The following is an 11209-nucleotide window of genomic DNA, read 5'->3' as shown; positions in this document are numbered from 1 at the left end:
AAAAAAAAAAAAAAAAAAAGAAAAAAAANAAAAGCAAAAAAAAAAAAAAAAAAGAAAAGAAAAGAAAAGAAAAGAATGGAAAGGAAGGAAGGAAAAAGGAAGGAAGGAAGGAAGGAAGGAAGGAAGGAAGGAAGGAAGGAAGAGTGTGAAGAAACGACAGGAGGGAAGCGAGACACACACGCACACACGTACACGTACACACACACACACACACCCGAAAGGACGAAAGGACAGAGAGAGAAGAACGTCAGCGTGAACTCGCGTGAAGCGTCGTCGTGACGCTCCAGCGAATTTCTACGTAGAGGCGGATTTCGACGCTCTTGACACGATTTTCACACGATGATACAGACGAAACGCGTGCATACATACATGCATACATATATGCACATACACACACGTACACACACGTGAAGAGACGGAGCGAAGAGAAGCGTAAGAGTATAAAAGAAAGGCACTGTTGAAGTCACACGCGCACGCATATAATATAATACTTGTTCACACGTACACACAGAGGAACACACAGAGTCCACAGTCGCGGAAGATTCTTTTAGGAAAGTCGAGCCCCGCGCTGTTTTCCCCGGAAAAATTGTCGTCTCGAGATGGTATGGGGAAGAAGAAGAATCGAAACCGATTGGAAATTTGTCGTTAGGGGCGATCATCCTCCCGAAGAGACGGAGGTAGGCTTTCCGAATAACGAGCGACGAGCTGTCTGTTTTTTCTTTTGCCTTTTTTTTTAACCTGTTAACCGGACGTCCTGTTAACGTCGAGACGAGCAATGGAGCAGAACCTTCGATCGTTCTCGCTCGAAAGTGAACGTCTATTTTACTGTTTCCACGGTGGAGAACGACACGAGCGATAGCAACGTCGATAGGATATCTATTTTAACTTTAACTCTCTGCGAGATGATGAAGCGGTATGTGTCGTTTCAGTTCCTCGAGTCGTGGGCTTTCTTTCCATCCGTAGCCAAACGCGAGTTTTGTAGGAGCGACGAAGCTTCATTCTGACAGCAAGCCAATTCGATCCAGTATCGAGGATCGTGAAAATTCGAGGAAGAAGGAAAGTTACAAATTGAGATATACACACACATATATATATAAATAAATAAATAAATATGAATCAGAATGAAGCGAGTGGATAGCATGAAGAAAGTAACCGTGACACGCACACATGTCCATTTACATATTTTCAAATGCAAGGAAAAATTCAGTGAAAAATTAAAGCGACTTGTTCGTGAAAGTAAGGAGCCGAATTAATTAATTACATTATCTCCTAGTTGCCCGTTTTTTGAAGATTTTTGAAAGTAACCATCCGGCCAGCTGCCGGTTAACAGGTTAAAAATCGTGGGAAAGATTGGTGTCCTGTCCTGGTTGGATACGATCGACTCGCAGCAACTCGTTCGTTGTCTCTCCGTCTCGTACGAGAGTCACGTCTGTTAATTAATTCCAGAACGACGTGATTCGATGTATTCACATGGAAACAAACAGACATCGCGGAGAGAAAAGAAACAAAACGAAACGAAACGAAACGAAACGAAACGATACAGCGAAGACAAGCGCGGTGGCTCGCGGTACGAAATTGCATAATATAGAGATACAAAAGAGACGAAGACGAGTACATCAAGCTTAATACCAAAGGTGCCCTAAGAAGCGTGTATTTATGTTTTATCATTGGCGCGTCGCGAGAATGGCGAGCATTTAATTATGTATCTTGTTAAGGAGAGTCTAAATATCCTAGACGGGGTGTGTCGAGAAAAAGAGAGAACTGTGCGAATGGTAACGAGCTGAGAGAGAGACTACGAATAACAATAGAGAGAGAGAGAGAGAGAGAGAGAGAGAGAGAGAGAGAGAGAGAAAGCATGAGAATGTGCGAATGGATGTGGCAAGTGTGGATGTGATCGACCGAGCGACTGCGTTGATTTAACGTAATAATCTTATATATATTATATATATATATATATTACATAACGAATGCGAACATATCATAGGATTAAGCAGTTAAGTAGGGAAGAAGAGTTAAAGTTCTTGTAATAAGGATCTAAAGGAAGCCGCGGGGGGGGGGAAAGCCGGAAAAAAAAGGAAAAGAAAAAAAAAGGAAAAAAAAACAGGCGACTTTTAAAAAAAGGAAGAAAAAAAAGAAGTAACAAAAACAATCTGTCTTTGTAGCGGGCGCGGATAGACAGAGAAACGTGGATAACGAAAGGTGGTGTGTGCCCTGCGTGCTAGATACGACGGCCAACTCGGCACGTAATTTGCCCAAGTGCCTTCCCGTTGGTCGAGTCATGCTGTAAAAAAAAGAAAAAAAAAAAAAGAAAAAAAGAAAAAAAAAAGAAAAAAAAGAAAAAAAAGAAAAAGAGAGAGACGGTGGTGGCCGGGTCCCGAACAAAAGCGGGTTAATTTCGTAGCAACGCGCGAACCATGTCGCGTGCAGTCGCGTTGTAGCGTGAATTCTGTTCCGTCCCCGTGACTGGTCTACAATTTTTTCAAGCTCGTACGTAGGCAGTACCGTGCACCAACACCCTTCAACCCCCAGCGTGAAACGCGTTGGTAACAAGCGTAAGCTCGGAGAGCTACACGATACGCGTTTGCAAATGGAGTGAACAACGCCGCGGGGAAATATTGAAAAAATCTTCCGGCCTAGATAGCCAATGTGTACACGCGTCGCCGAGAATCGTTGTATCCATGCGCACGCCGTCCGAGAAGCACATCCTGCCTGGGTTTTCGGTTCGTTAAAGCCTATAATTCTTGATATCGGTGCGCGCAACGGTCGCAACATCCAAATTAATTATTTCGCGTTATTATGAAATTGGTGATTTCTTTCCCTGCATTAATTAAAATACCAAGCAGCACGGAGCCTGTCCAAATGGAGCCATGCCTGTTGAAATTAGTGCTCATAAATCGTTGAATACGCAGGACAATATCATAGTAGTACGTAATTTGAGATATTTCGAATAAATTACTTTTCAGAGAGTGACAGATTAAATATTTAACGTTACGTAATACTAACTTTTGGTCATTTCAATGAGTACTCAAATCAAAGGGTCAATTTCATGGATATTATTATACCGTAATAAATTATTTAATTACTAAGATCATACATCCTAATTCTAGCAACGTTGCATCACCATAATCTTCGTTAAATGTCTGACACACGAGCAGACAAAAAATTCGTCAAACCATAAGACCATGAAAGTACGAATTGTAGACGTCAAATAACAAGAACTCATCTAGAACTTGTAGAACGTTACGAGGACAACTGTTGAATAAAGGGAATGTGATATCATAGGAATTATAAGTAAGAAGAAGAACACTTTCATAAGAAACCCGTGGCTCTCCGCTGGAATTATTATGTAAATTTCAACGTGAAGAGAGTACGATAGATGTTAATTTTTCGTCCAACAGTTTTCCTTTCCCTTCGTCGTTGGAATCGACGGCGAAGCTGCAAGTGAAAACATCCCCGGGCGCTAGATGATAAATTTAAGAATTAATTGATAGGCGACGCAGAACGGGCGGAATGTTGCCAAAGTTACTGCGAAGCACGTGATACTATGGCATCAGCTGTGGCTACGGAACCGCGTTCAATCAAGACCCGACGATTCTAAAATGAAATCACCGTCGGCAATTTTCGCGTGCGGCAGCCGATCGAGCTTGCCAGCTCAACGATTCCCCGACTGCTCGAATAGCAGCATCGATACTCAAAGCAGCCAGTGGCACGCAATCCTCCGCCGAATTTCATTACCGTTTCCTAGCAGCGAAACGTTTGTTTCCCTGTCGTGCAGACCTCTTCGTTTTCGAAGACGCGGCGACTCGATCGGGATCGATACAACTTCGCCAAAAGAAAAGTATTTAATTTCGACGTTCTCTCATCTTGGGGAGAGAGGGAAAGGAAGACTGCAAGTATTCGAATAATAAATCGTTTCCTCGATTAATTTTCAAGTTAACGCCGAAAGCTTCTTTCGTTTGTATTTCTTAAAACGTGTGCCTGTAGTTTCTTGTACGGCGGTCACGGAAACCGACGCTTATAAATATTGAAGGTAGCCGAAGTTCGAGCACATGGTAGTTTTGCTGCCGGCGGGAAACTTCTGACGAGATGCGTCGTGTTGCTCCTGCCGTAAAACAAATAATTCTTCGAGCAGAGAGAAATAACATCGACGGAAGACAAACGAGCGAAATTTACAGATTCGTGTAAAAACGAGGAAAAAAAAAAAAAAGAAAAGAAGAAAAAGAAAAGAATTAGAAACGAGGTGAATTTAAACGGGAAACAAAACAGGCAGCGAGCAAGAAAATATTCGGGCAAAATTGCACGTACCACGTAGCAACAGTAGTATAATTTTCCACCCTCCAAATTCCCAAGAAATCGATAATCCGATAGGTTATCGTAATATTTCACCAACACCGTTTCCTACCCCTTCCCAAAGCTTTACCCAAGTCAATAAACTCTAGCGATTGTGCCCCGTGTGCTATTTCAGAATCTCGCAGGAACTTGGCTACGTAAAAATCAGTAGTCTGACCAAACGTCTATTTATACTACTTGCTAGACTCGGATTCTGTTCGCTGATTGTTCCTTACTTTCCTTCTCGGACGTTCAAACCCAATATCGTTGTTTTCTCTCGTTCTCTCTTTTAATCACACGAAGATGACGTCACCCATTAATTTCTTTTATTAATTTTACAACAAATTGCAGTAATTGTAATTTCACTTTAAACGACAAACGAACGACCGAATATTTTAATTATTACCGCCGTGCGAATTCACATTTCGTTCTATCATTGCGCAGTATTAATCCAATGACTAATGGCCACGAAAACTATCCTTTTGGGGATCGAAGTCCGTGAGCGAATTTGGGTCAGTGGGCGCGACGCTGGTACATACGCAATACGTAACGCGCAGAAGTATTGCCATCGGACGACACTGACACGTGCATCGTTTCATCGATCACCGAGAAATTGCGCGTGCACGTTTCAAAATTCGCTAAAAAATTCACTTTCTGAAAGGCTTCGATCCCCCCCGCGAACACCAACATTAAAAGGATGGTTTAACGAGGGAAAACTCGTTAACTCGATCAAGTATCCTTTAGCATATGCTCGTACGCCGGGCCTTTATTACCTTCTTTTTTTCTTCTGCTTCTCGTTCCTTTCAAACCCCTTTCGTTCTTTTTCTTGCCTGAAAATTCTTTTCAAGGTCTTTATTTCCCCTCCCCCCTCCTCCCCCCTCCTCCTTTTGCCAACCCGTCGGCAGCCTATTAACTTTTTGCAAGCCACCGAAGCCGGAGAAATTTTTGTAAAATCCGGCTCGTCTGGCTTCCGCCTGGTCGGCGAACAGAGGACCAGACGGATCGATACCGTGTAGGCCGTGTGCAACAAATGCTTCACCCTTCGCGATCGGCGAAAGTTCCAACGGGAATGTTCCAGCCGACTGGCCGGCAAATTTTTTAATCGTTCGTTTGTTCATCGTGAAACTTCGTAACAGCAATTTACATTGCTGAACCCTCATGTCGCGCTCTCTCCATCGACGCGTATCGAGTGCTGTTAGTTTTGATACCGTGAAATCGATTTTACAATGCCCCTGAACAATTACTGGAATCACTGTGTTTCTACGAGCAAATGAACCAACATTTTGAAATGGCGTTTTTTTTATTTCAACAAATTCGATATATAACGTTGCGGGTCGTTTTTTTTTTTTTTTCTTTTGGTTGTTCCGTTGTCGTCGGTGCTGTTCGTTAGGAAATTAAACTCACTAAAATGCAATCAAAAATTGCAATCAATGAGTTAGCTTTCCCACTCTCTTTTTCTTTCTTGCAACGTAGCATTATAATATCCTTTTTTCTTTTTTTTTTTTTTTGATAATATTCGTTAACAGTATTTGTAATTACTCGATGAGTAACTATAAATAGTCAGTACTGTGATAACACTCAAAAATGTTACTTATGTTATGTATTACATTTGAGAATTTGTTTTTGTAAAGAAGTTTGCTTGAATTTTTCAATACTCCAACTAATAAATCAATATAACTTTAATCGGAACATTCCGAGTACGAAAAAGCGATACTACCAGGAGCGAAGTTTTAATATAACTAACTACCATCGAACACTTAACTGTAATATTCCTCAAGTCATATATTCCAACCAAACATCAACTATTATTATTCAGATGTTGTTTTATAGTTTGTAATTCTAAATATTATATCGTCTGACTGTTATACTGAAGAAATCTTATGTGATGAAAGAATAATATAATTTCCACAATTTACTTTAAATGTATTCGTAACGAAGAATAAATAATATTCTGCAAACTCGGCTAATTATCATGGAGAAATCATCGAACTAGAAAAAAAAGAAAGAAAAAAAAAAGAGGAAAACCAAAATGGGAAAGGTACGAGGAGGAGAACAGCTAGTACGAACGAAATACATATACAGCATGTTAAATCCGGACGTGAAAGTTTGCTCGGGAAGAACGGCGAATTAGTGCGGAAACTTTTCAAGCCTAAAAGTCATTTCGAATATTGGATTTGATTCCTCGTCGCGACATCCAGGCTACAACTTTCCCAAGCAATATTCTATCGAATTACCCCGTGCTCTCCCAATCGGCAAGCTACTCATCATGATGCATTGGAATTAGGTAGAAAGTCGTTCCCTGCAAGAGTGACCTGTCTCACCCGGGATTTATTCGATTCGTAGCTCGGACCGATTGTCTCGTTCGATATTCCCTCTCGGCGTATTCTCTCTTTCGATTCTTTCGACTTCCTTTCCATTTGCAAATGAAGCGAAGCTGCGTCGGTCAAAACTGTTCAATCCTTGCGGGTGACAATAATTGGCGTCATCGTTCGATAGTTAAATTCAATTTAATATGGAACATCGTGCGACGAACGCGAGGTACGAGGAAGAAATGAAAACTCGAATTGGAATTGAACAAAATCCAGCGTGGTTCTATGTTACGTATGGATTAGATTTGGATTAGAATCAGATTAGGCTCGGTTTAGGCTTGATCTAGGGATGAACGTAACGTTGAATCCGAATGAAGGGGTCACGATCGAGGCCTGGATCTAGGTCTGAGTTAGATCCCGACTAGGTTTAGTACGAAACTAACAGATTAAGGCAGATTATAGGCCGGTCGTGTTACTGTGCTTCTTTCGGTCGAAATGTCCTTCACGATCGATATGATAAATTTGAGAGTCTCGAGCTAGCGATTTCCTTGAAAAAATAGACGCTGAAATGGTCGCTGAAAAATCCCCGTGCTCGTTGCATCGCAATTCGAATATTGCAGCTAAGCTCCTTTCTCCGTGAAAATTCAGCCGTTCCCTCTCGATTTCGATATTTGCATTGGATTTGTCGACATGACAGACGCATCGGAAGTGTAACATGCACGTGTACGCTAAGTAATCGCCGAGCAGCGACGTCTTTCACGGATGAGGGTAATACAAGGGAAGAGATTTTGCTTCAAATATAAATACTTGCATCCGTATTCTCCGTGTAGAGCATGCGACGCGAAACGAATGCCAATTAATCGCTCAAGTCGATTTTAATTTAACAACAGTTGTTCAAGTCGTAGAATTAACTCCAAGTTCGGAAAGAACTTTTCTCTCATCTGTAACAAAACACTTCATCTCCAACTACTTGATATTCGATTCAAGAAGAAACGACGGCACTTTATCGTTTGAAACTTCGTTCTCAAACTATAAAACTTTAATGTATAATTTCCTCGTGTGATTATCTTGTACGCGACACACAATTATTTAATTCAATCCAATTAATTCCGGACAGAAGATCAGTAATGGATTATTTTGCTTACGAAAACAAACGAAAAATAAACAATACAATATTTAATTAAGTATTAACCAACAATAAGTATACTCGATGGATTTTCAAATTTTTGATCCTTTTCGCAGGTAGCTAGGTCAAGAATTAACTGAATCCAATAATATTTAGATATCGTTTCGCGTCGCAGTGTTGTTTTAGAATTAACCAACCGACCAGACACACTTTTTTCACGAAAGCTTTCTCCGTCAACGTGTTACACGCAACACCCTGCCTAATTCAATCCAATATTTTAATATTGGTGCCAACTTAATCTGCGTGCGAACCGAATTTTCATATTTCTCCATTAAGCGGTTCTGAAACAGCATTCGTTTGGAAGCTTGTCAGCGTCCTTGCCTAACTCCCGGCAGCGGGATGGAAATGAGTAGCCAAAAGCGTACCGGCTACTAAACAGCGGGTGGCCGACCGGGCTGCTTGTTACACCAACTTCCGGCATTATCTAAATTACTTCGTACTCGACCGTGCAGAAATTATAGCAGATATCGCCGAGTTCTGACATTAGCGCGCGGCCACCGATGGAATCGCGCCCCTCAAACGATAAAGACGCCGCGGCTAATTTCATTCCGGCTCTTTCCAAACGATCCGACCGTTCGAACGCCGCATTTCAAGCATCAGTTACCTGGCCAATCTTCTCGGCGGAGATAATGCAGAGATAATGCCACCGGTTCGTTTCGCCTCCGGCATTCTTCTGGACGCTTAAAACCGATTTTATGCAGCGTTCAACCGATTTTATCAGCCCTGGGCGCTCTTTAATCAATGCGTGTTGTTCCAATACGTAAGAATTCGCGCGATCGAATTTTTATTGCCTTCTATCGGTTCATAATCGCTGCTACCGGCGAAACTTTCCATCGATTCGTTTTCAATCAACGAACGGCTTAATTAATTACTGCTAATCATCCTGTCGAAACGATGATGTAGCCGTGCATGTTTGAACAAATTCACGTTCCGCGTAATACGTACTTTGATCGAATCGAAGTAACTTTTGAAGGAACGCAATTGAAGCCTGATTTCGTAAAGTTGCAAATTTCATACGCATCAATTTAATGAAAAATTTCGAGTGTTTGTTGTAATTGGCTAAATAATTCTGAACGACTGGTTCGATGAAATTTGTATTTGTATACGTTGATTAATACCGATTAATACCAATGGATAACTTAAGACGAAATTCTTGGGACCATGTACGAACAATGTTGCATTTAAAGCTTTACTACGAGATTATACAGAGGGTGCGACTGAAAGTTATACCTTGTGCTCGCCTCTGCATAACTTTCTGTAGAACCTTGTATATTCTACGTGAAACTATTTGCAGATCTACGGTAGGAACTATGCAAAACTGTGTTTGTGTTTTAAGTGAAAACTATTTAAAATCGTATTAAGATGGTGTTTGTATTCTAAAAGATTCTGTTAAAAGGTTTCGTGATCTTAGTGTTCCTACTTCGATTGCACAGCGCATTCTGCATCTACAAAGGAAATTTTTTCTACAAGATTCGAGCCGAATGAGGAAGCCATTGTCTGAAGAAGTCTGTATTTCAATGATAGGAATTGTCATGTAATTGAAATTGAGCAATTTTTCAATATAATCTAACATTTGATTCAATTTTAATTTAATTTTTCTAATTTTGAAATTTAATATGATCTTGTTTTCATATATTGTACTAATTCATTTTAATTTGTAGAAATCGCTCGAAGTGCCTTAGGTACATTCTTTCAGACGTCTAATCATTGAATTGTCAAAACCATGTTATATACATCCGCAATTATATAGTCCATTATCGTTATCAATGTTATAAAATACAAATTCTCACAAACACTTGATGATCCTGTCAAACAGTGCATATACCGTCATTATGAATGATATGTACAATTTAACATAGGAACATCGTCAACAAGAAAATTTCCACACAATAGAGAGATCGTACATGAAGTACGTCGAACGTCTAGCTCAGTTTATCGAAAAAATCATTAGAGAACAGAAATTTAGAACACTCCCTTCCCTTGTTTTAATATGCCAAATCATTTCTAGCGAAGTCGTAATTACATATTCCGAAGCATCCGTATTATGACAATTGACAGGGATTTCGGATATACTGGCAGCATCAGTAATAAGGAGCTTTTCAAATTGAAAATGATCCTATTATTTTGACGTGCTCTGGTGTATCGAGTTTCTCTGCGAAAGCAAAGAAAAAAAGCACAACTATCTGCTCGCAGGCACGTAACACGGTGATAACAGTCATATCGATCGGCTCACCTCGAAAAATCGCCCCGTCTCGTCCTCGAAGCAGACACGGTTACACGGAGGGGTGAATCGAACAGAGGCGAGTCGGTTGAAAGAAACGAACGCGGAGAGGACTGTCAGTTTGGTAGGGAGGGTATGGGACAGGACAAAAACGCGAAAGAAAAGTAGAAAGAGCTCGGATGAAATATGGGTAAGGAGAGGCTGGAATGGGGTGGCGGTGGAGGTGGCGAGCAACGCTCAGGCAATATCACAGTCGACTAGCGACGGCCTGAACCGGCATACTAAGCGAGTCGGAGTGATTTTTAAAACAGAGGACGGGACGCCCGCGGGAATCTTAAATAACCGTCGCGGCTGGGCAGAGAGGAAAAGGACTGCCGGCCCCGAAGAAGCGACGGAGGCGGAGGAAAAGAAACGTGGAGGGAAAGAAATCGCAACGCTATCGGGGAATATTCGAGCGAACGGCCGCGACGGGGAGAGTGACAGGCCGGGGAAATTGGGAAATTGAACCTGAACCCCTTTATCGAATGGGAATACCATCCGAGATACTGAGGCTTCCTCTCGCGTCGCCGCGTCTCGACGATTCTCGACATATATATATATATATATATATATACTTGAGCCAGGGATTCCACCTTGGCGTTATCACTTTCCTGTGGCCTACCTTCGCGATTGTTCGTTCGTTCGATTAAACGGTACTTTGCGGAACTTCTCCCGCACTTTGTCGCTTGGAAGAACGATAGCAGTCATTTTTCCTGGCTCTATGGTTTCTTGAATATATACTTGGTCGCATCCCGCGTCTTCGTGGCCTCGAATTTGCTCCAACGGGGGATGTAATATTTTTGGAAGACGTACGGGGGTTAGGAAATTTTACAGGGTCTACGAGATGGTTCTGTATTTGAATCAAGTTCGAGGTTAGGTTTAAGCCCGAATAAGCTTCGCCAGGTGTTTATTGAGTGTATTCATACCGGGAATTAAAGAACGCGCGCGCGTTACTTTGCGAAACGCGTTGATGCACCGCTGTCAGGCGAGATAGAATTTTAAACATCGGTGGCGAAACCGTACAGTGGCTGGGCCTGACATGGTGAAATGATGGTTAAGAATTCAAAGTATGGGAAGGTATACGGAAACGCGGTATACGGCCATAAAATACGAGTGCAGCGTGGC

General features: G+C 41.6%; 1 long non-coding RNA gene across 1 annotated transcript; it reads left to right on the top strand.

The window, feature by feature from the left end:
• Positions 1-68: 68 nt before the first annotated feature.
• Positions 69-2065, top strand: LOC122538958. Its single transcript, XR_006308960.1, has 2 exons — positions 69-1743; positions 1821-2065. It is a non-coding gene; the product is annotated as an uncharacterized LOC122538958 (long non-coding RNA).
• Positions 2066-11209: the final 9144 nt, after the last annotated feature.

The sequence above is a fragment of the Frieseomelitta varia genome, unplaced genomic scaffold (genome assembly GCF_011392965.1).
Source record: "Frieseomelitta varia isolate USP_RPSP 00005682 unplaced genomic scaffold, Fvar_1.2 scaffold_183, whole genome shotgun sequence".
In the NCBI taxonomy this organism is placed as follows: domain Eukaryota; kingdom Metazoa; phylum Arthropoda; class Insecta; order Hymenoptera; family Apidae; genus Frieseomelitta; species Frieseomelitta varia.
This window is presented reverse-complemented; position numbering and strand designations above follow the sequence as displayed.